Here is an 18,456-nt window from a genome sequence, read left to right as displayed (position 1 = left end):
TTCATGTACAGCGATATCGTTGACTTGATTGCAAATTATTGCACAGATACTATTTAAACTGAACTTAGCTGAATGATGTCATCAAAGAGTTCAATGAACGAAATGCCTTTAAACTGTCATTTTGCTTTTTGACGCACTGTGTTCCTAATTAATGTTTTCAGTGCATTGACGCAATACTTCTGTTTAAAGCGCAATTAAAAAAAAAAAAAAAAAGAGTCCAAACAATGACCCCTGCTACGGTAGTGTTCAAGTGTTATGCGACTTCAGCTAATGATGGGTCCATCAGAAATTTTACGGTGCTAGCTGGGTCTGCGTCAGAAGAAGCCATGCATTGTTTAGGTATGTCAGTGCAGTGCCGTCAGTAAGGGGAGAAACGTCAGCATGCATGGCTCCTCGTTAGATATGGACAGTATCCTCCGCCTTTCACGCGCGAAGACCGGGGGTTCGATTCCCCGACGGAGGAGCTGGTTCTTTTCGTCTTCGAATGATCCATCCAAAATGTTTGGTTGAGTCCGCAAGGTCACAGAAGGAGTTCTGCTTCGACGTTCAGCCGAGCCAAAGGACATGCGTAGCCGGAATCGAACCCGGGTCAACTGCTTGGAAAGGCAGCTATGTCACCACTATTACCACCAACGCAGGCGGAACTGTCATTTAGCTTTTTGACGGCACTGTGTTCCTAATAAATGTTGTTCAGTTGCATTGACACAATACTTTTTGTTTAAAGCGCAATTAAAAAAAAAAAAAAAAAAAAAAGAGTCCAAACAATGACCCCTGCTACGGGTAGTGTTGGCAAGTGTTATGCGACTTCAGCTAATGATGGGTCCATCCGAAATTATTCCATCCAAAAGTTTTGGGTGGAGGCACAGGTCACAGAGGGAGTTCTGCTTCGACGTCAGCCCGAGCCAAAGGACATGCGTTGGCCGGGAATCGAATCCGGGTCAACTGCTTGGAAGGCAGCTATGCTCACCACTATACCACCAACGCAGTCAGCAGTCAGCAACTTGCGCCGTCACTAAGAAGGCTCGAAGTGCACGAGTCGCCGATAGGGCTAGAGGAGCAGATGAGATCTTTGTTTGGACCCGTCACTAAAGAGAGCCTTCAAGAATTTGCATCCCGTCACGTACAAGAAAGCGCTGCCTTCCCATCCGGCTAAATAAACACGAAGTGGTCAAACGCAGAGAGTGCCTATTCAGACGATGACCAGTGGCAAGCCCTCTCGCAGCATGCTGCCGGACGGTCAAACTGATTCTGCTCTTGACATTTCGATGTAGCTCTGCTGTGAGCAGAGCACCAAAAATACAGGTCACTCGCAAAAGTTCCCCTCCACGGAAATCTTTAGTAAAAGGCGAAAGATTTATGCGACAATGAAGAGAAACTCGAGCTGTGTCTCCAAACCCTCGGGCCTGTGCGCTGCCTCTGTTAAACTACTACGCTCGCCAAGGGTCATCAAGGGTGACAATGCCTGCCCACATGTGTTTCGTCAGCACCCCCCCCCCCCCACTCCAAAAGGGAGGAGTAAAACTCAAAAAAGTCCTCTCGGTCCACCAATAACCAAAAGCCCAATCAAGGCAATCTCTTTCTCATGCCTCTATCTGAAAAGTTGGATAAAATCTTATATGAAAAAAAAAGTCTTTTAAAGAAATCCCTTATTCCGAGGTCACCGTAGCCACCAGATCCAGTCTGTATCCGCTTCAGTCACCCGGATCCAGTCCGTATCCAGAGAAGATGGTGGATCAACACCTAGAAAGGACCTCTATGGCCCAGAAACACAGCGGAGACCGTGACAACTAGATGAGCCGCAGATACAAATCCCTTGTAAAGACCACCTGGACAAGACCACAGGAAACAGATGATTCTTCTGCACAGTCTGACATTCCTGCAGCCTGGAGCTGATCTACCTGGTTTCGTCTGACAAGGGGAGAACTGTCTCCCCGACTGAGCCTGGTTTCTCACCGGGTTTTTTCTCCATCCTTTCACCGATCGAGTTTTGGTTTCTTCCCTCTGTCGCTTCTGGCAGGCGGAGCTGGGGACACTTCATGTACAGCGATATCGTTGACTTGATTGCAAATTATTGCACAGATACTATTTAAACTGAACTTAGCTGAATGATGTCATCAAAGAGTTCAATAACGAAATGCCTTTAACTGTCATTTTGCTTTTTGACGCACTGTGTTCCTAATAAATGTTGTTCAGTTGCATTGACACAATACTTTTGTTTAAAGCGCAATTAAAAAAAAAAAAAAAAAAAAAAAGAGTCCAAACAATGACCCCTGCTACGGGTAGTGTTCCAAGTGTTATGCGACTTCAGCTAATGATGGGTCCATCAGAAATTTTACGGTGCTAGGGCTGGGTCTGCGTCAGAAGAAGCCATGCATTGTTTAGGTATGTCAGTGCAGTGCCGTCAGTAACGGGAGAAACGACAGCATGCATGGCTCCTCGTTAGTATAGTGGACAGTATCTCCGCCTGTCACGCGGAAGACCGGGGTTCGATTCCCCGACGGGGAGAGCTGGTTCTTTTCGTCTTCCGAATGATCCATCCAAAATGTTTGGTTGGAGTCGCAGGTCACAGAAGGAGTTCTGCTTCGACGTCAGCCCGAGCCAAAGGACATGCGTTGGCCGGGAATCGAACCCGGGTCAACTGCTTGGAAGGCAGCTATGCTCACCACTATACCACCAACGCAGGCGGAAGTCAGTAGCTTTTTGACGCACTGTGTTCCTAATAAATGTTGTTCAGTTGCATTGACACAATACTTTTTGTTTAAAGCGCAATTAAAAAAAAAAAAAAAAAAAAAAAGAGTCCAAACAATGACCCCTGCTACCGGTAGTGTTGCAAGTGTTATGCGACTTCAGCTAATGATGGGTCCATCCGAAATTATTCCATCCAAAAGTTTTGGGTGGAGGCACAGGTCACAGAGGGAGTTCTGCTTCGACGTCAGCCCGAGCCAAAGGACATGCGCACTGCTCTCTCCAACTGCTTGGAAGGCAGCTATGCTCACCACTATACCACCAACGCAGTCAGCAGTCAGCAACTTGCGCCGTCACTAAGAAGGCTCGAAGTGCACGAGTCGCCGATAGGGCTAGAGGAGCAGATGAGATCTTTGTTTGGACCCGTCACTAAAGAGAGCCTTCAAGAATTTGCATCCCGTCACGTACAAGAAAGCGCTGCCTTCCCATCCGGCTAAATAAACACGAAGTGGTCAAACGCAGAGAGTGCCTATAATAACCAAAAGCCCAATCAAGGCAATCTCTTTCTCATGTCTCTATCTGAAAAGTTGGATAAAATCTTATATGAAAAAAAAAGTCTTTTAAAGAAATCCCTTATTCCGAGGTCACCGTAGCCACCAGATCCAGTCTGTATCCGCTTCAGTCACCCGGATCCAGTCCGTATCCAGAGAAGATGGTGGATCAACACCTAGAAAGGACCTCTATGGCCCAGAAACACAGCGGAGACCGTGACAACTAGATGAGCCGCAGATACAAATCCCCTGTAAAGACCACCTGGACAAGACCACAGGAAACAGATGATTCTTCTGCACAGTCTGACATTCCTGCAGCCTGGAGCTAATCTACCTGTTTCGTCTGACAAGGGGAGAACTGTCTCCCCGACTGAGCCTGGTTTCTCACCGGGTTTTTTCTCCATCCTTTCACCGATCGAGTTTTGGTTTCTTGCCTCTGTCGCTTCTGGCAGGCGGAGCTGGGGACACTTCATGTACAGCGATATCGTTGACTTGATTGCAAATTATTGCACAGATACTATTTAAACTGAACTTAGCTGAATGATGTCATCAAAGAGTTCAATAACGAAATGCCTTTAACTGTCATTTTGCTTTTTGACGCACTGTGTTCCTAATAAATGTTGTTCAGTTGCATTGACACAATACTTTTTGTTTAAAGCGCAATTAAAAAAAAAAAAAAAAAAAAAAAAAAGAGTCCAAACAATGACCCCTGCTACGGGTAGTGTTGCAAGTGTTATGCGACTTCAGCTAATGATGGGTCCATCCGAAATTATTCCATCCAAAAGTTTTGGGTGGAGGCACAGGTCACAGAGGGAGTTCTGCTTCGACGTCAGCCCGAGCCAAAGGACATGCGTTGGCCGGGAATCGAATCCGGGTCAACTGCTTGGAAGGCAGCTATGCTCACCACTATACCACCAACGCAGTCAGCAGTCAGCAACTTGCGCCGTCACTAAGAAGGCTCGAAGTGCACGAGTCGCCGATAGGGCTAGAGGAGCAGATGAGATCTTTGTTTGGACCCGTCACTAAAGAGAGCCTTCAAGAATTTGCATCCCGTCACGTACAAGAAAGCGCTGCCTTCCCATCCGGCTAAATAAACACGAAGTGGTCAAACGCAGAGAGTGCCTATTCAGACGATGACCAGTGGCAAGCCCTCTCGCAGCATGCTGCCGGACGGTCAAACTGATTCTGCTCTTGACATTTCGATGTAGCTCTGCTGTGAGCAGAGCACCCAAAAATACAGGTCACTCGCAAAAGTTCCCCTCCACGGAAATCTTTAGTAAAAGGCGAAAGATTTATGCGACAATGAAGAGAAACTCGAGCTGTGTCTCCAAACCCTCGGGCCTGTGCGCTGCCTCTGTTAAACTACTACGCTCGCCAAGGGTCATCAAGGGTGACAATGCCTGCCCACATGTGTTTCGTCAGCACCCCCCCCCCCCCACTCCAAAAGGGAGGAGTAAAACTCAAAAAATCCCTCTCGGTCCACCAATAACCAAAAGCCCAATCAAGGCAATCTCTTTCTCATGCCTCTATCTGAAAAGTTGGATAAAATCTTATATGAAAAAAAAAGTCTTTTAAAGAAATCCCTTATTCCGAGGTCACCGTAGCCACCAGATCCAGTCTGTATCCGCTTCAGTCACCCGGATCCAGTCCGTATCCAGAGAAGATGGTGGATCAACACCTAGAAAGGACCTCTATGGCCCAGAAACACAGCGGAGACCGTGACAACTAGATGAGCCGCAGATACAAATCCCCTGTAAAGACCACCTGGACAAGACCACAGGAAACAGATGATTCTTCTGCACAGTCTGACATTCCTGCAGCCTGGAGCTAATCTACCTGTTTCGTCTGACAAGGGGAGAACTGTCTCCCCGACTGAGCCTGGTTTCTCACCGGGTTTTTTCTCCATCCTTTCACCGATCGAGTTTTGGTTTCTTGCCTCTGTCGCTTCTGGCAGGCGGAGCTGGGGACACTTCATGTACAGCGATATCGTTGACTTGATTGCAAATTATTGCACAGATACTATTTAAACTGAACTTAGCTGAATGATGTCATCAAAGAGTTCAATAACGAAATGCCTTTAACTGTCATTTTGCTTTTTGACGCACTGTGTTCCTAATAAATGTTGTTCAGTTGCATTGACACAATACTTTTTGTTTAAAGCGCAATTAAAAAAAAAAAAAAAAAAAAAAGAGTCCAAACAATGACCCCTGCTACGGGTAGTGTTGCAAGTGTTATGCGACTTCAGCTAATGATGGGTCCATCCGAAATTATTCCATCCAAAAGTTTTGGGTGGAGGCACAGGTCACAGAGGGAGTTCTGCTTCGACGTCAGCCCGAGCCAAAGGACATGCGTTGGCCGGGAATCGAATCCGGGTCAACTGCTTGGAAGGCAGCTATGCTCACCTCTATACCACCAACGCAGTCAGCATTTAGCAACTTGCGCCGTCACTAAGAAGGCTCGAAGTGCACGAGTCGCCGATAGGGCTAGAGGAGCAGATGAGATCTTTGTTTGGACCCGTCACTAAAGAGAGCCTTCAAGAATTTGCATCCCGTCACGTACAAGAAAGCGCTGCCTTCCCATCCGGCTAAATAAACACGAAGTGGTCAAACGCAGAGAGTGCCTATTCAGACGATGACCAGTGGCAAGCCCTCTCGCAGCATGCTGCCGGACGGTCAAACTGATTCTGCTCTTGACATTTCGATGTAGCTCTGCTGTGAGCAGAGCACCCAAAAATACAGGTCACTCGCAAAAGTTCCCCTCCACGGAAATCTTTAGTAAAAGGCGAAAGATTTATGCGACAATGAAGAGAAACTCGAGCTGTGTCTCCAAACCCTCGGGCCTGTGCGCTGCCTCTGTTAAACTACTACGCTCGCCAAGGGTCATCAAGGGTGACAATGCCTGCCCACATGTGTTTCGTCAGCACCCCCCCCCCCTACTCCAAAAGGGAGGAGTAAAACTCAAAAAAGTCCTCTCGGTCCACCAATAACCAAAAGCCCAATCAAGGCAATCTCTTTCTCATGCCTCTATCTGAAAAGTTGGATAAAATCTTATATGAAAAAAAAAGTCTTTTAAAGAAATCCCTTATTCGGAGGTCACCGTAGCCACCAGATCCAGTCTGTATCCGCTTCAGTCACCCGGATCCAGTCCGTATCCAGAGAAGATGGTGGATCAACACCTAGAAAGGACCTCTATGGCCCAGAAACACAGCGGAGACCGTGACAACTAGATGAGCCGCAGATACAAATCCCCTGTAAAGACCACCTGGACAAGACCACAGGAAACAGATGATTCTTCTGCACAGTCTGACATTCCTGCAGCCTGGAGCTAATCTACCTGTTTCGTCTGACAAGGGGAGAACTGTCTCCCCGACTGAGCCTGGTTTCTCACCGGGTTTTTTCTCCATCCTTTCACCGATCGAGTTTTGGTTTCTTCCCTCTGTCGCTTCTGGCAGGCGGAGCTGGGGACACTTCATGTACAGCGATATCGTTGACTTGATTGCAAATTATTGCACAGATACTATTTAAACTGAACTTAGCTGAATGATGTCATCAAAGAGTTCAATAACGAAATGCCTTTAACTGTCATTTTGCTTTTTGACGCACTGTGTTCCTAATAAATGTTGTTCAGTTGCATTGACACAATACTTTTTGTTTAAAGCGCAATTAAAAAAAAAAAAAAAAAAAAAAAAGAGTCCAAACAATGACCCCTGCTACGGGTAGTGTTCCAAGTGTTATGCGACTTCAGCTAATGATGGGTCCATCAGAAATTTTACGGTGCCAGGGCTGGGTCTGCGTCAGAAGAAGCCATGCATTGTTTAGGTATGTCAGTGCAGTGCCGTCAGTAACGGGAGAAACGACAGCATGCATGGCTCCTCGTTAGTATAGTGGACAGTATCTCCGCCTGTCACGCGGAAGACCGGGGTTCGATTCCCCGACGGGGAGAGCTGGTTCTTTTCGTCTTCCGAATGATCCATCCAAAATGTTTGGTTGGAGTCGCAGGTCACAGAAGGAGTTCTGCTTCGACGTCAGCCCGAGCCAAAGGACATGCGTTGGCCGGGAATCGAACCCGGGTCAACTGCTTGGAAGGCAGCTATGCTCACCACTATACCACCAACGCAGGCGGAAGTCAGTAGCTTTTTGACGCACTGTGTTCCTAATAAATGTTGTTCAGTTGCATTGACACAATACTTTTTGTTTAAAGCGCAATTAAAAAAAAAAAAAAAAAAAGAGTCCAAACAATGACCCCTGCTACCGGTAGTGTTGCAAGTGTTATGCGACTTCAGCTAATGATGGGTCCATCCGAAATTATTCCATCCAAAAGTTTTGGGTGGAGGCACAGGTCACAGAGGGAGTTCTGCTTCGACGTCAGCCCGAGCCAAAGGACATGCGCACTGCTCTCTCCAACTGCTTGGAAGGCAGCTATGCTCACCACTATACCACCAACGCAGTCAGCAGTCAGCAACTTGCGCCGTCACTAAGAAGGCTCGAAGTGCACGAGTCGCCGATAGGGCTAGAGGAGCAGATGAGATCTTTGTTTGGACCCGTCACTAAAGAGAGCCTTCAAGAATTTGCATCCCGTCACGTACAAGAAAGCGCTGCCTTCCCATCCGGCTAAATAAACACGAAGTGGTCAAACGCAGAGAGTGCCTATAATAACCAAAAGCCCAATCAAGGCAATCTCTTTCTCATGCCTCTATCTGAAAAGTTGGATAAAATCTTATATGAAAAAAAAAGTCTTTTAAAGAAATCCCTTATTCCGAGGTCACCGTAGCCACCAGATCCAGTCTGTATCCGCTTCAGTCACCCGGATCCAGTCCGTATCCAGAGAAGATGGTGGATCAACACCTAGAAAGGACCTCTATGGCCCAGAAACACAGCGGAGACCGTGACAACTAGATGAGCCGCAGATACAAATCCCCTGTAAAGACCACCTGGACAAGACCACAGGAAACAGATGATTCTTCTGCACAGTCTGACATTCCTGCAGCCTGGAGCTAATCTACCTGTTTCGTCTGACAAGGGGAGAACTGTCTCCCCGACTGAGCCTGGTTTCTCACCGGGTTTTTTCTCCATCCTTTCACCGATCGAGTTTTGGTTTCTTGCCTCTGTCGCTTCTGGCAGGCGGAGCTGGGGACACTTCATGTACAGCGATATCGTTGACTTGATTGCAAATTATTGCACAGATACTATTTAAACTGAACTTAGCTGAATGATGTCATCAAAGAGTTCAATAACGAAATGCCTTTAACTGTCATTTTGCTTTTTGACGCACTGTGTTCCTAATAAATGTTGTTCAGTTGCATTGACACAATACTTTTTGTTTAAAGCGCAATTAAAAAAATAATAAAAAAAAAAAAAAGAGTCCAAACAATGACCCCTGCTACGGGTAGTGTTGCAAGTGTTATGCGACTTCAGCTAATGATGGGTCCATCCGAAATTATTCCATCCAAAAGTTTTGGGTGGAGGCACAGGTCACAGAGGGAGTTCTGCTTCGACGTCAGCCCGAGCCAAAGGACATGCGTTGGCCGGGAATCGAATCCGGGTCAACTGCTTGGAAGGCAGCTATGCTCACCACTATACCACCAACGCAGTCAGCAGTCAGCAACTTGCGCCGTCACTAAGAAGGCTCGAAGTGCACGAGTCGCCGATAGGGCTAGAGGAGCAGATGAGATCTTTGTTTGGACCCGTCACTAAAGAGAGCCTTCAAGAATTTGCATCCCGTCACGTACAAGAAAGCGCTGCCTTCCCATCCGGCTAAATAAACACGAAGTGGTCAAACGCAGAGAGTGCCTATAATAACCAAAAGCCCAATCAAGGCAATCTCTTTCTCATGTCCTCTATCTGAAAAGTTGGATAAAATCTTATATGAAAAAAAAAGTCTTTTAAAGAAATCCCTTATTCCGAGGTCACCGTAGCCACCAGATCCAGTCTGTATCCGCTTCAGTCACCCGGATCCAGTCCGTATCCAGAGAAGATGGTGGATCAACACCTAGAAAGGACCTCTATGGCCCAGAAACACAGCGGAGACCGTGACAACTAGATGAGCCGCAGATACAAATCCCCTGTAAAGACCACCTGGACAAGACCACAGGAAACAGATGATTCTTCTGCACAGTCTGACATTCCTGCAGCCTGGAGCTAATCTACCTGTTTCGTCTGACAAGTGGAGAACTGTCTCCCCGACTGAGCCTGGTTTCTCACCGGGTTTTTTCTCCATCCTTTCACCGATCGAGTTTTGGTTTCTTGCCTCTGTCGCTTCTGGCAGGCGGAGCTGGGACACTTCATGTACAGCGATATCGTTGACTTGATTGCAAATTATTGCACAGATACTATTTAAACTGAACTTAGCTGAATGATGTCATCAAAGAGTTCAATAACGAAATGCCTTTAACTGTCATTTTGCTTTTTGACGCACTGTGTTCCTAATAAATGTTGTTCAGTTGCATTGACACAATACTTTTTGTTTAAAGCGCAATTAAAAAAATAATAATAAAAAAAAAAGAGTCCAAACAATGACCCCTGCTACGGGTAGTGTTGCAAGTGTTATGCGACTTCAGCTAATGATGGGTCCATCCGAAATTATTCCATCCAAAAGTTTTGGGTGGAGGCACAGGTCACAGAGGGAGTTCTGCTTCGACGTCAGCCCGAGCCAAAGGACATGCGTTGGCCGGGAATCGAATCCGGGTCAACTGCTTGGAAGGCAGCTATGCTCACCACTATACCACCAACGCAGTCAGCAGTCAGCAACTTGCGCCGTCACTAAGAAGGCTCGAAGTGCACGAGTCGCCGATAGGGCTAGAGGAGCAGATGAGATCTTTGTTTGGACCCGTCACTAAAGAGAGCCTTCAAGAATTTGCATCCCGTCACGTACAAGAAAGCGCTGCCTTCCCATCCGGCTAAATAAACACGAAGTGGTCAAACGCAGAGAGTGCCTATAATAACCAAAAGCCCAATCAAGGCAATCTCTTTCTCATGCCTCTATCTGAAAAGTTGGATAAAATCTTATATGAAAAAAAAAGTCTTTTAAAGAAATCCCTTATTCCGAGGTCACCGTAGCCACCAGATCCAGTCTGTATCCGCTTCAGTCACCCGGATCCAGTCCGTATCCAGAGAAGATGGTGGATCAACACCTAGAAAGGACCTCTATGGCCCAGAAACACAGCGGAGACCGTGACAACTAGATGAGCCGCAGATACAAATCCCCTGTAAAGACCACCTGGACAAGACCACAGGAAACAGATGATTCTTCTGCACAGTCTGACATTCCTGCAGCCTGGAGCTAATCTACCTGTTTCGTCTGACAAGGGGAGAACTGTCTCCCCGACTGAGCCTGGTTTCTCACCGGGTTTTTTCTCCATCCTTTCACCGATCGAGTTTTGGTTTCTTGCCTCTGTCGCTTCTGGCAGGCGGAGCTGGGGACACTTCATGTACAGCGATATCGTTGACTTGATTGCAAATTATTGCACAGATACTATTTAAACTGAACTTAGCTGAATGATGTCATCAAAGAGTTCAATAACGAAATGCCTTTAACTGTCATTTTGCTTTTTGACGCACTGTGTTCCTAATAAATGTTGTTCAGTTGCATTGACACAATACTTTTTGTTTAAAGCGCAATTAAAAAAATAATAAAAAAAAAAAAAAAAGAGTCCAAACAATGACCCCTGCTACGGGTAGTGTTGCAAGTGTTATGCGACTTCAGCTAATGATGGGTCCATCCGAAATTATTCCATCCAAAAGTTTTGGGTGGAGGCACAGGTCACAGAGGGAGTTCTGCTTCGACGTCAGCCCGAGCCAAAGGACATGCGTTGGCCGGGAATCGAATCCGGGTCAACTGCTTGGAAGGCAGCTATGCTCACCACTATACCACCAACGCAGTCAGCAGTCAGCAACTTGCGCCGTCACTAAGAAGGCTCGAAGTGCACGAGTCGCCGATAGGGCTAGAGGAGCAGATGAGATCTTTGTTTGGACCCGTCACTAAAGAGAGCCTTCAAGAATTTGCATCCCGTCACGTACAAGAAAGCGCTGCCTTCCCATCCGGCTAAATAAACACGAAGTGGTCAAACGCAGAGAGTGCCTATAATAACCAAAAGCCCAATCAAGGCAATCTCTTTCTCATGTCTCTATCTGAAAAGTTGGATAAAATCTTATATGAAAAAAAAAGTCTTTTAAAGAAATCCCTTATTCCGAGGTCACCGTAGCCACCAGATCCAGTCTGTATCCGCTTCAGTCACCCGGATCCAGTCCGTATCCAGAGAAGATGGTGGATCAACACCTAGAAAGGACCTCTATGGCCCAGAAACACAGCGGAGACCGTGACAACTAGATGAGCCGCAGATACAAATCCCCTGTAAAGACCACCTGGACAAGACCACAGGAAACAGATGATTCTTCTGCACAGTCTGACATTCCTGCAGCCTGGAGCTAATCTACCTGTTTCGTCTGACAAGTGGAGAACTGTCTCCCCGACTGAGCCTGGTTTCTCACCGGGTTTTTTCTCCATCCTTTCACCGATCGAGTTTTGGTTTCTTGCCTCTGTCGCTTCTGGCAGGCGGAGCTGGGGACACTTCATGTACAGCGATATCGTTGACTTGATTGCAAATTATTGCACAGATACTATTTAAACTGAACTTAGCTGAATGATGTCATCAAAGAGTTCAATAACGAAATGCCTTTAACTGTCATTTTGCTTTTTGACGCACTGTGTTCCTAATAAATGTTGTTCAGTTGCATTGACACAATACTTTTTGTTTAAAGCGCAATTAAAAAAATAATAATAAAAAAAAAAAGAGTCCAAACAATGACCCCTGCTACGGGTAGTGTTGCAAGTGTTATGCGACTTCAGCTAATGATGGGTCCATCCGAAATTATTCCATCCAAAAGTTTTGGGTGGAGGCACAGGTCACAGAGGGAGTTCTGCTTCGACGTCAGCCCGAGCCAAAGGACATGCGTTGGCCGGGAATCGAATCCGGGTCAACTGCTTGGAAGGCAGCTATTGCTCACCACTATACCACCAACGCAGTCAGCAGTCAGCAACTTGCGCCGTCACTAAGAAGGCTCGAAGTGCACGAGTCGCCGATAGGGCTAGAGGAGCAGATGAGATCTTTGTTTGGACCCGTCACTAAAGAGAGCCTTCAAGAATTTGCATCCCGTCACGTACAAGAAAGCGCTGCCTTCCCATCCGGCTAAATAAACACGAAAGTGGTCAAACGCAGAGAGTGCCTATTCAGACGATGACCAGTGGCAACCCTCTCGCAGCATGCTGCTGGACGGTCAAACTGATTCTGCTCTTGACATTTCGATGTAGCTCGCTGTGAGCAGAGCACCCAAAAATACAGGTCACTCGCAAAAGTTCCCCTCCACGGAAATCTTTAGTAAAAGGCGAAAGATTTATGCGACAATGAAGAGAAACTCGAGCTGTGTCTCCAAACCCTCGGGCCTGTGCGCTGCCTCTGTTAAACTACTACGCTCGCCAAGGGTCATCAAGGGTGACAATGCCTGCCCACATGTGTTTCGTCAGCACCCCCCCCCCCCCCCACTCCAAAAGGGAGGAGTAAAAACTCAAAAAAGTCCTCTCGGTCCACCAATAACCAAAAGCCCAATCAAGGCAATCTCTTTCTCATGCCTCTATCTGAAAAGTTGGATAAAATCTTATATGAAAAAAAAAGTCTTTTAAAGAAATCCCTTATTCCGAGGTCACCGTAGCCACCAGATCCAGTCTGTATCCGCTTCAGTCACCCGGATCCAGTCTGTATCCAGAGAAGATGGTGGATCAACACCTAGAAAGGACCTCTATGGCCCCAGAACACAGCGGAGACCGTGACACTAGATTGAGCCGCAGATACAAAATCCCCTGTAAAGACCACCTGGACAAGACCACAGGAAACAGATGATTCTTCTGCACAGTCTGACATTCCTGCAGCCTGGAGCTGATCTACTGGTTTCGTCTGACAAGGGGAGAACTGTCTCCCCGACTGAGCCTGGTTTCTCACCGGGTTTTTCTCCATCCTTTCACCGATCGAGTTTTGGTTTCTTCCTCTGTCGCTTCTGGCAGGCGGAGCTGGGGACACTTCATGTACAGCGATATCGTTGACTTGATTGGCAAATTATTGCACAGATACTATTTAAACTGAACTTAGCTGAATGATGTCATCAAAGAGTTCAATAACGAAATGCCTTTAACTGTCATTTTGCTTTTTGACGCACTGTGTTCCTAATAAATGTTGTTCAGTTGCATTGACACAATACTTTTTGTTTAAAGCGCAATTAAAAAAAAAATAAAAAAAAAAAAAAAAAAAAAAAAAGAGTCCAAACAATGACCCCTGCTACGGGTAGTGTGCAAGTGTTATGCGACTTCAGCTAATGATGGGTCCATCCGAAATTATTCCATCCAAAAGTTTTGGGTGGAGGCACAGGTCACAGAGGGAGTTCTGCTTCGACGTCAGCCCGAGCCAAAGGACATGCGTTGGCCGGGAATCGAATCCGGTCAACTGCTTGGAAGGCAGCTATGCTCACCACTATACCACCAACGCAGTCAGCAGTCAGGCAACTTGCGCCGTCACTAAGAAGCTCGAAGTGCACGAGTCGCCGATAGGGCTAGAGGAGCAGATTTGACCGTCACTAAAGAGAGCCTTCAAGAATTTGCATCCCGTCACCCTACAAGAAAGCGCTGCCCTTCCCATCCGGCTAAATAAACACGAAGTGGTCAAACGCAGAGAGTGCCTATTCAGACGATGACCAGTGGCAAGCCCCAATCTTTCTCATGCCTCTATCTGAAAAGTTGGATAAAATCTTATATGAAAAAAAAGTCTTTAAAGAAATCCCTTATTCCGAGGTCACCGTAGCCACCAGATCCAGTCTGTATCCGCTTCAGTCACCCGGATCCAGTCCGTATCCAGAGAAGATGGTGGATCAACACCTAGAAAGGACCTCTATGGCCCAGAAACACAGCGGAGACCGTGACAACTAGATGAGCCGCAGATACAAATCCCCTGTAAAGACCACCTGGACAAGACCACAGGAAACAGATGATTCTTCTGCACAGTCTGACATTCCTGCAGCCTGGAGCTGATCTACCTGTTTCGTCTGACAAGGGGAGAACTGTCTCCCCGATGAGCCTGGTTTCTCACCGGGTTTTTTCTCCATCCTTCACCGATCGAGTTTTGGTTCTTGCCTCTGTCGCTTCTGGCAGGCGGAGCTGGGGACACTTCATGTACAGCGATATCGTTGACTTGATTGCAAATTATTGCACAGATACTATTTAAACTGAACTTAGCTGAATGATGTCATCAAAGAGTTCAATAACGAAATGCCTTTAACTGTCATTTTGCTTTTGACGCACTGTGTTCCTAATAAATGTTGTTCAGTTGCATTGACACAATACTTTTTGTTTAAAGCGCAATTAAAAAAAAAAAAAAAAAGAAGTCCAAACAATGACCCCTGCTACGGGTAGTGTTGCAAGTGTTTATGCGACTTCAGCTAATGATGGGTCCATCCGAAATTATTCCATCCAAAAGTTTGGGTGGAGGCACAGGTCACAGAGGGAGTTCTGCTTCGACGTCAGCCCGAGCCAAAGGACATGCGTTGGCCGGGAATCGAATCCGGGTCAACTGCTTGGAAGGCAGCTATGCTCACCACTATACCACCAACGCAGTCAGCAGTCAGCAACTTGCGCCGTCACTAAGAAGGCTCGAAGTGCACGAGTCGCCGATAGGGCTAGAGGAGCAGATGAGATCTTTGTTTGGACCCGTCACTAAAGAGAGCCTTCAAGAATTTGCATCCCGTCACGTACAAGAAAGCGCTGCCTTCCCATCCGGCTAAATAAACACGAAGTGGTCAAACGCAGAGAGTGCCTATTCAGACGATGACCAGTGGCAAGCCCTCTCGCAGCATTGCTGCCGGACGGTCAAACTGATTCTGCTCTTAGACATTTCGATGTAGCTCTGCGTGAGCAGAGCACCCAAAAATACAGAGTCACTCGCAAAAGTTCCCCTCCACGGAAATCTTTAGTAAAAGGCGAAAGATTTATGCGACAATGAAGAGAAAACTCGAGCTGTGTCTCCAAACCCTCGGGCCTGTGCGCTGCCTCTGTTAAACTACTACGCTCGCCAAGGGTCATCAAGGGTGACAATGCCTGCCCACATGTGTTTCGTCAGCACCCCCCCCCCCTACTCCAAAAGGGAGGAGTAAAACTCAAAAAAGTCCTCTCGTCCACCAATAACCAAAAGCCCAATCAAGGCAATCTCTTTCTCATGCCTCTATCTGAAAAGTTGGATAAAATCTTATATGAAAAAAAAGTCTTTTAAAGAAATCCCTTATTCGAGTCACCGTAGCCACCAGATCCAGTCTGTATCCGCTTCAGTCACCCGGATCCAGTCCGTATCCAGAGAAGATGGTGGATCAACACCTAGAAAAGGACCTCTATGGCCCAGAAACACAGCGGAGACCGTGACAACTAGATGAGCCGCAGATACAAATCCCCCTGTAAAGACCACCTGGACAAGACCACAGGAAACAGATGATTCTTCTGCACAGTCTGACATTCCTGCAGCCTGGAGCTGATCTACCTGGTTTCGGTCTTGACAAGGGGAGAACTGTCTCCCCGATTGAGCCTGGTTTCTCACCGGTTTTTTCTCCATCCTTTCACCGATCGAGTTTTGGTTTCTTCCCTCTGTCGCTCTGGCAGGCGGAGCTGGGGACACTTCATGTACCAGCGATATCGTTGACTTGACTTGCAAATTATTGCACAGATACTATTTAAACTGAACTTAGCTGAATTGATGTCATCAAAGAGTTCAAATAACGAAATGCCTTTAACTGTCATTTGCTTTTTGACGCACTGTGTTCCTAATAAATGTTGTTCAGTTGCATTGACGACAATACTTTTTGTTTAAAGCGCAATTTAAAAAAAAAAAAAAAAAAAAAAAAGAGTCCAAAACAATGACCCCTGCTACGGGTAGTGTTCCAAGTGTTATGCGACTTCAGCTAATGATGGGTCCATCAGAAATTTTACGGTGCCTAGGGGCTGGGTCTGCGTCAGAAGAAGCCATGCATTGTTTAGGTATGTCAGTGCAGTGCCCGTCAGTAAGGGGAGGAAACGACAGCATGCATGGCTCCTCGTTAGTAGATAGTGGACAGTATCTCCGCCTGTCACGCGGGAAGACCGGGTTCGATTCCCCGACGGGGGAGAGCTGGTTCTTTTCGTCTTCCGAATGATCCATCCAAAATGTTTGGTTGGAGTCGCAGGTCACAGAAGGAGTTCTGCTTCGACGTCAGCCCGAGCCAAAGGACATGCGCTGGCCGGGAATCGAACCCGGGTCAACTGCTTGGAAGGCAGCTATGCTCACCACTATACCACCAACGCAGGCGGAAGTCAGTAGCTTTTTGACGCACTGTGTTCCTAATAAATGTTGTTCAGTTGCATTGACACAATACTTTTTGTTTAAAGGCGCAATTAAAAAAAGAAAAAAAAAAGAGTCCAAACAATGACCCCTGCTACCGGTAGTGTTGCAAGTGTTAGCGACTTCAGCTAATGATGGGTCCATCCGAAATTATTTCCATCCAAAGTTTTGGGTGGACGGCACAGGTCACAGAGGGAGTTCTGCTTCGACGTCAGCCCGAGCCAAAGGACATGCGCACTGCTCTCTCCAACTGCTTGGAAGGCAGCTATGCTCACCACTATACCACCAACGCAGTCAGCAGTCAGCAACTTGCGCCGTCACTAAGAAGGCTCGAAGTGCACGAGTCGCCGATAGGGCTAGAGGAGCAGATGAGATCTTTGTTTGGACCCGTCACTAAAGAGAGCCTTCAAGAATTTGCATCCCGTCACGTACAAGAAAGCGCTGCCTTCCCATCCGGCTAAATAAACACGAAGTGGTCAAACGCAGAGAGTGCCTATTCAGACGATGACCAGTGGCAAGCCCTCTCGCAGCATGCTGCCGGACGGTCAAACTGATTCTGCTCTTGACATTTCGATGTAGCTCTGCTGTGAGCAGAGCACCCAAAAATACAGGTCACTCGCAAAAGTTCCCCTCCACGGAAATCTTTAGTAAAAGCGAAAGATTTATGCGACAATTAAGAAAGGCTCGAAGTGCACGAGTCGCCGATAGGCAGCAGAGGAGCAGATGAGATCTTGTTTGGACGTCACTTAAAGAGAGCCTTCAAGAATTTGCATCCCGTCACGTACAAGAAAGCGCTGCCTTCCCATCCGGCTAAATAAACACGAAGTGGTCAAACGCAGAGAGTGCCTATTCAGAGCATGACCAGTGGCAAGCCCCTCGCAGCATGCTGCTGGACGGTCAAACTGATTCTGCTCTTGACATTTCGATGTAGCTCGCTGTGAGCAGAGCACCCAAAAATACAGGTCACTCGCAAAAAGTTCCCCTCCACGAAATCTTTAGAAGGCGAAAGATTTATGCGACAATGAAGAGAAACTCGAGCTGTGTCTCCAAACCCTCGGGCCTGTGCGCTGCCTCTGTTAAACTACTACGCTCGCCAAGGGTCATCAAGGGTGACAATGCCTGCCCACATGTGTTTCGTCAGCACCCCCCCCCCCCCACTCCAAAAGGGAGGAGTAAAACTCAAAAAATCCCTCTCGGTCCACTAAAACTCAAAAAATCCCTCTCGGTCCACCAATAACCAAAAGCCCAATCAATCATGGCAATCTCTTTCTCATGCCTCTACTATCTGAAAAGTTGGATAAAATCTTATATGAAAAAAAAAGTCTTTTAAAGAAATCCTTATTCCGAGGTCACCGTAGCCACCCAGATCCAGTCTGTATCCGCTTCAGTCACCCGGATCCAGTCGTATCAGAGAAGATGGTGGATCAACACCTAGAAAGGACCTCTATGGCCCAGAAACACAGCGGAGACGTGACAACTAAGATGAGCCGCAGATACAAATCCCTGTAAAGACACCTGGACAAGACCACAGGAAACAGATGATTCTTCTGCACGTCTGACATTCCTGCAGCCTGGAGCTAATCTACCTGTTTCGTCTGACATAGGGAGAACTGTCTCCCGACTGAGCCTGGTTTCTCACCGGGTTTTTTCTCCATCTTTCACCCGATCGAGTTTTGGTTTCTTGCCTCTGTCGCTTCTGGCAGGCGGAGCTGGGCGATATCGTTGACTTGATTGCAAATTATTGCCACAGATACTATTTAAACTGAACTTAGCTGAATGATGTCATCAAAGAGTTCAATAACGAAATGCCTTTAACTGTCA

General features: G+C 46.9%; 18 non-coding genes across 18 annotated transcripts; 2 read left to right on the top strand and 16 right to left on the bottom strand.

Moving 5' to 3' along the window:
* Positions 1 to 912: 912 nt before the first annotated feature.
* trnag-ucc (transfer RNA glycine (anticodon UCC)) lies at positions 913 to 984 on the bottom strand. Its single transcript has one exon. It is a non-coding gene; the product is annotated as a tRNA-Gly (tRNA).
* Positions 985 to 1,269: 285 nt separating this feature from the next.
* LOC113086005 (U5 spliceosomal RNA) lies at positions 1,270 to 1,383 on the bottom strand. Its single transcript, XR_003284600.1, has one exon. It is a non-coding gene; the product is annotated as a U5 spliceosomal RNA (small nuclear RNA).
* A 1,050-nt stretch (positions 1,384 to 2,433) lies between these two features.
* On the top strand, positions 2,434 to 2,505 carry trnad-guc (transfer RNA aspartic acid (anticodon GUC)). Its single transcript has one exon. It is a non-coding gene; the product is annotated as a tRNA-Asp (tRNA).
* A 103-nt stretch (positions 2,506 to 2,608) lies between these two features.
* On the bottom strand, positions 2,609 to 2,680 carry trnag-ucc (transfer RNA glycine (anticodon UCC)). Its single transcript has one exon. It is a non-coding gene; the product is annotated as a tRNA-Gly (tRNA).
* A 1,405-nt stretch (positions 2,681 to 4,085) lies between these two features.
* trnag-ucc (transfer RNA glycine (anticodon UCC)) lies at positions 4,086 to 4,157 on the bottom strand. The gene has a single exon. It is a non-coding gene; the product is annotated as a tRNA-Gly (tRNA).
* Positions 4,158 to 4,442: 285 nt separating this feature from the next.
* Positions 4,443 to 4,557, bottom strand: LOC113085994 (U5 spliceosomal RNA). Its single transcript, XR_003284589.1, has one exon. It is a non-coding gene; the product is annotated as a U5 spliceosomal RNA (small nuclear RNA).
* Positions 4,558 to 5,940: 1,383 nt separating this feature from the next.
* Positions 5,941 to 6,055, bottom strand: LOC113085993 (U5 spliceosomal RNA). The gene has a single exon (XR_003284588.1). It is a non-coding gene; the product is annotated as a U5 spliceosomal RNA (small nuclear RNA).
* Positions 6,056 to 7,105: 1,050 nt separating this feature from the next.
* On the top strand, positions 7,106 to 7,177 carry trnad-guc (transfer RNA aspartic acid (anticodon GUC)). The gene has a single exon. It is a non-coding gene; the product is annotated as a tRNA-Asp (tRNA).
* A 103-nt stretch (positions 7,178 to 7,280) lies between these two features.
* On the bottom strand, positions 7,281 to 7,352 carry trnag-ucc (transfer RNA glycine (anticodon UCC)). The gene has a single exon. It is a non-coding gene; the product is annotated as a tRNA-Gly (tRNA).
* A 1,400-nt stretch (positions 7,353 to 8,752) lies between these two features.
* Positions 8,753 to 8,824, bottom strand: trnag-ucc (transfer RNA glycine (anticodon UCC)). The gene has a single exon. It is a non-coding gene; the product is annotated as a tRNA-Gly (tRNA).
* Positions 8,825 to 9,894: 1,070 nt separating this feature from the next.
* Positions 9,895 to 9,966, bottom strand: trnag-ucc (transfer RNA glycine (anticodon UCC)). Its single transcript has one exon. It is a non-coding gene; the product is annotated as a tRNA-Gly (tRNA).
* A 1,073-nt stretch (positions 9,967 to 11,039) lies between these two features.
* Positions 11,040 to 11,111, bottom strand: trnag-ucc (transfer RNA glycine (anticodon UCC)). The gene has a single exon. It is a non-coding gene; the product is annotated as a tRNA-Gly (tRNA).
* A 1,429-nt stretch (positions 11,112 to 12,540) lies between these two features.
* LOC113086008 (U5 spliceosomal RNA) lies at positions 12,541 to 12,654 on the bottom strand. The gene has a single exon (XR_003284603.1). It is a non-coding gene; the product is annotated as a U5 spliceosomal RNA (small nuclear RNA).
* A 2,160-nt stretch (positions 12,655 to 14,814) lies between these two features.
* Positions 14,815 to 14,886, bottom strand: trnag-ucc (transfer RNA glycine (anticodon UCC)). Its single transcript has one exon. It is a non-coding gene; the product is annotated as a tRNA-Gly (tRNA).
* Positions 14,887 to 15,173: 287 nt separating this feature from the next.
* On the bottom strand, positions 15,174 to 15,289 carry LOC113085977 (U5 spliceosomal RNA). The gene has a single exon (XR_003284573.1). It is a non-coding gene; the product is annotated as a U5 spliceosomal RNA (small nuclear RNA).
* Positions 15,290 to 16,526: 1,237 nt separating this feature from the next.
* trnag-ucc (transfer RNA glycine (anticodon UCC)) lies at positions 16,527 to 16,598 on the bottom strand. Its single transcript has one exon. It is a non-coding gene; the product is annotated as a tRNA-Gly (tRNA).
* A 614-nt stretch (positions 16,599 to 17,212) lies between these two features.
* Positions 17,213 to 17,326, bottom strand: LOC113086014 (U5 spliceosomal RNA). Its single transcript, XR_003284608.1, has one exon. It is a non-coding gene; the product is annotated as a U5 spliceosomal RNA (small nuclear RNA).
* A 238-nt stretch (positions 17,327 to 17,564) lies between these two features.
* LOC113086015 (U5 spliceosomal RNA) lies at positions 17,565 to 17,675 on the bottom strand. The gene has a single exon (XR_003284609.1). It is a non-coding gene; the product is annotated as a U5 spliceosomal RNA (small nuclear RNA).
* Positions 17,676 to 18,456: the final 781 nt, after the last annotated feature.

Source organism: Carassius auratus, unplaced genomic scaffold (genome assembly GCF_003368295.1).
Source record: "Carassius auratus strain Wakin unplaced genomic scaffold, ASM336829v1 scaf_tig00042621, whole genome shotgun sequence".
Lineage (NCBI taxonomy): Eukaryota > Metazoa > Chordata > Actinopteri > Cypriniformes > Cyprinidae > Carassius > Carassius auratus.
This window is presented reverse-complemented; position numbering and strand designations above follow the sequence as displayed.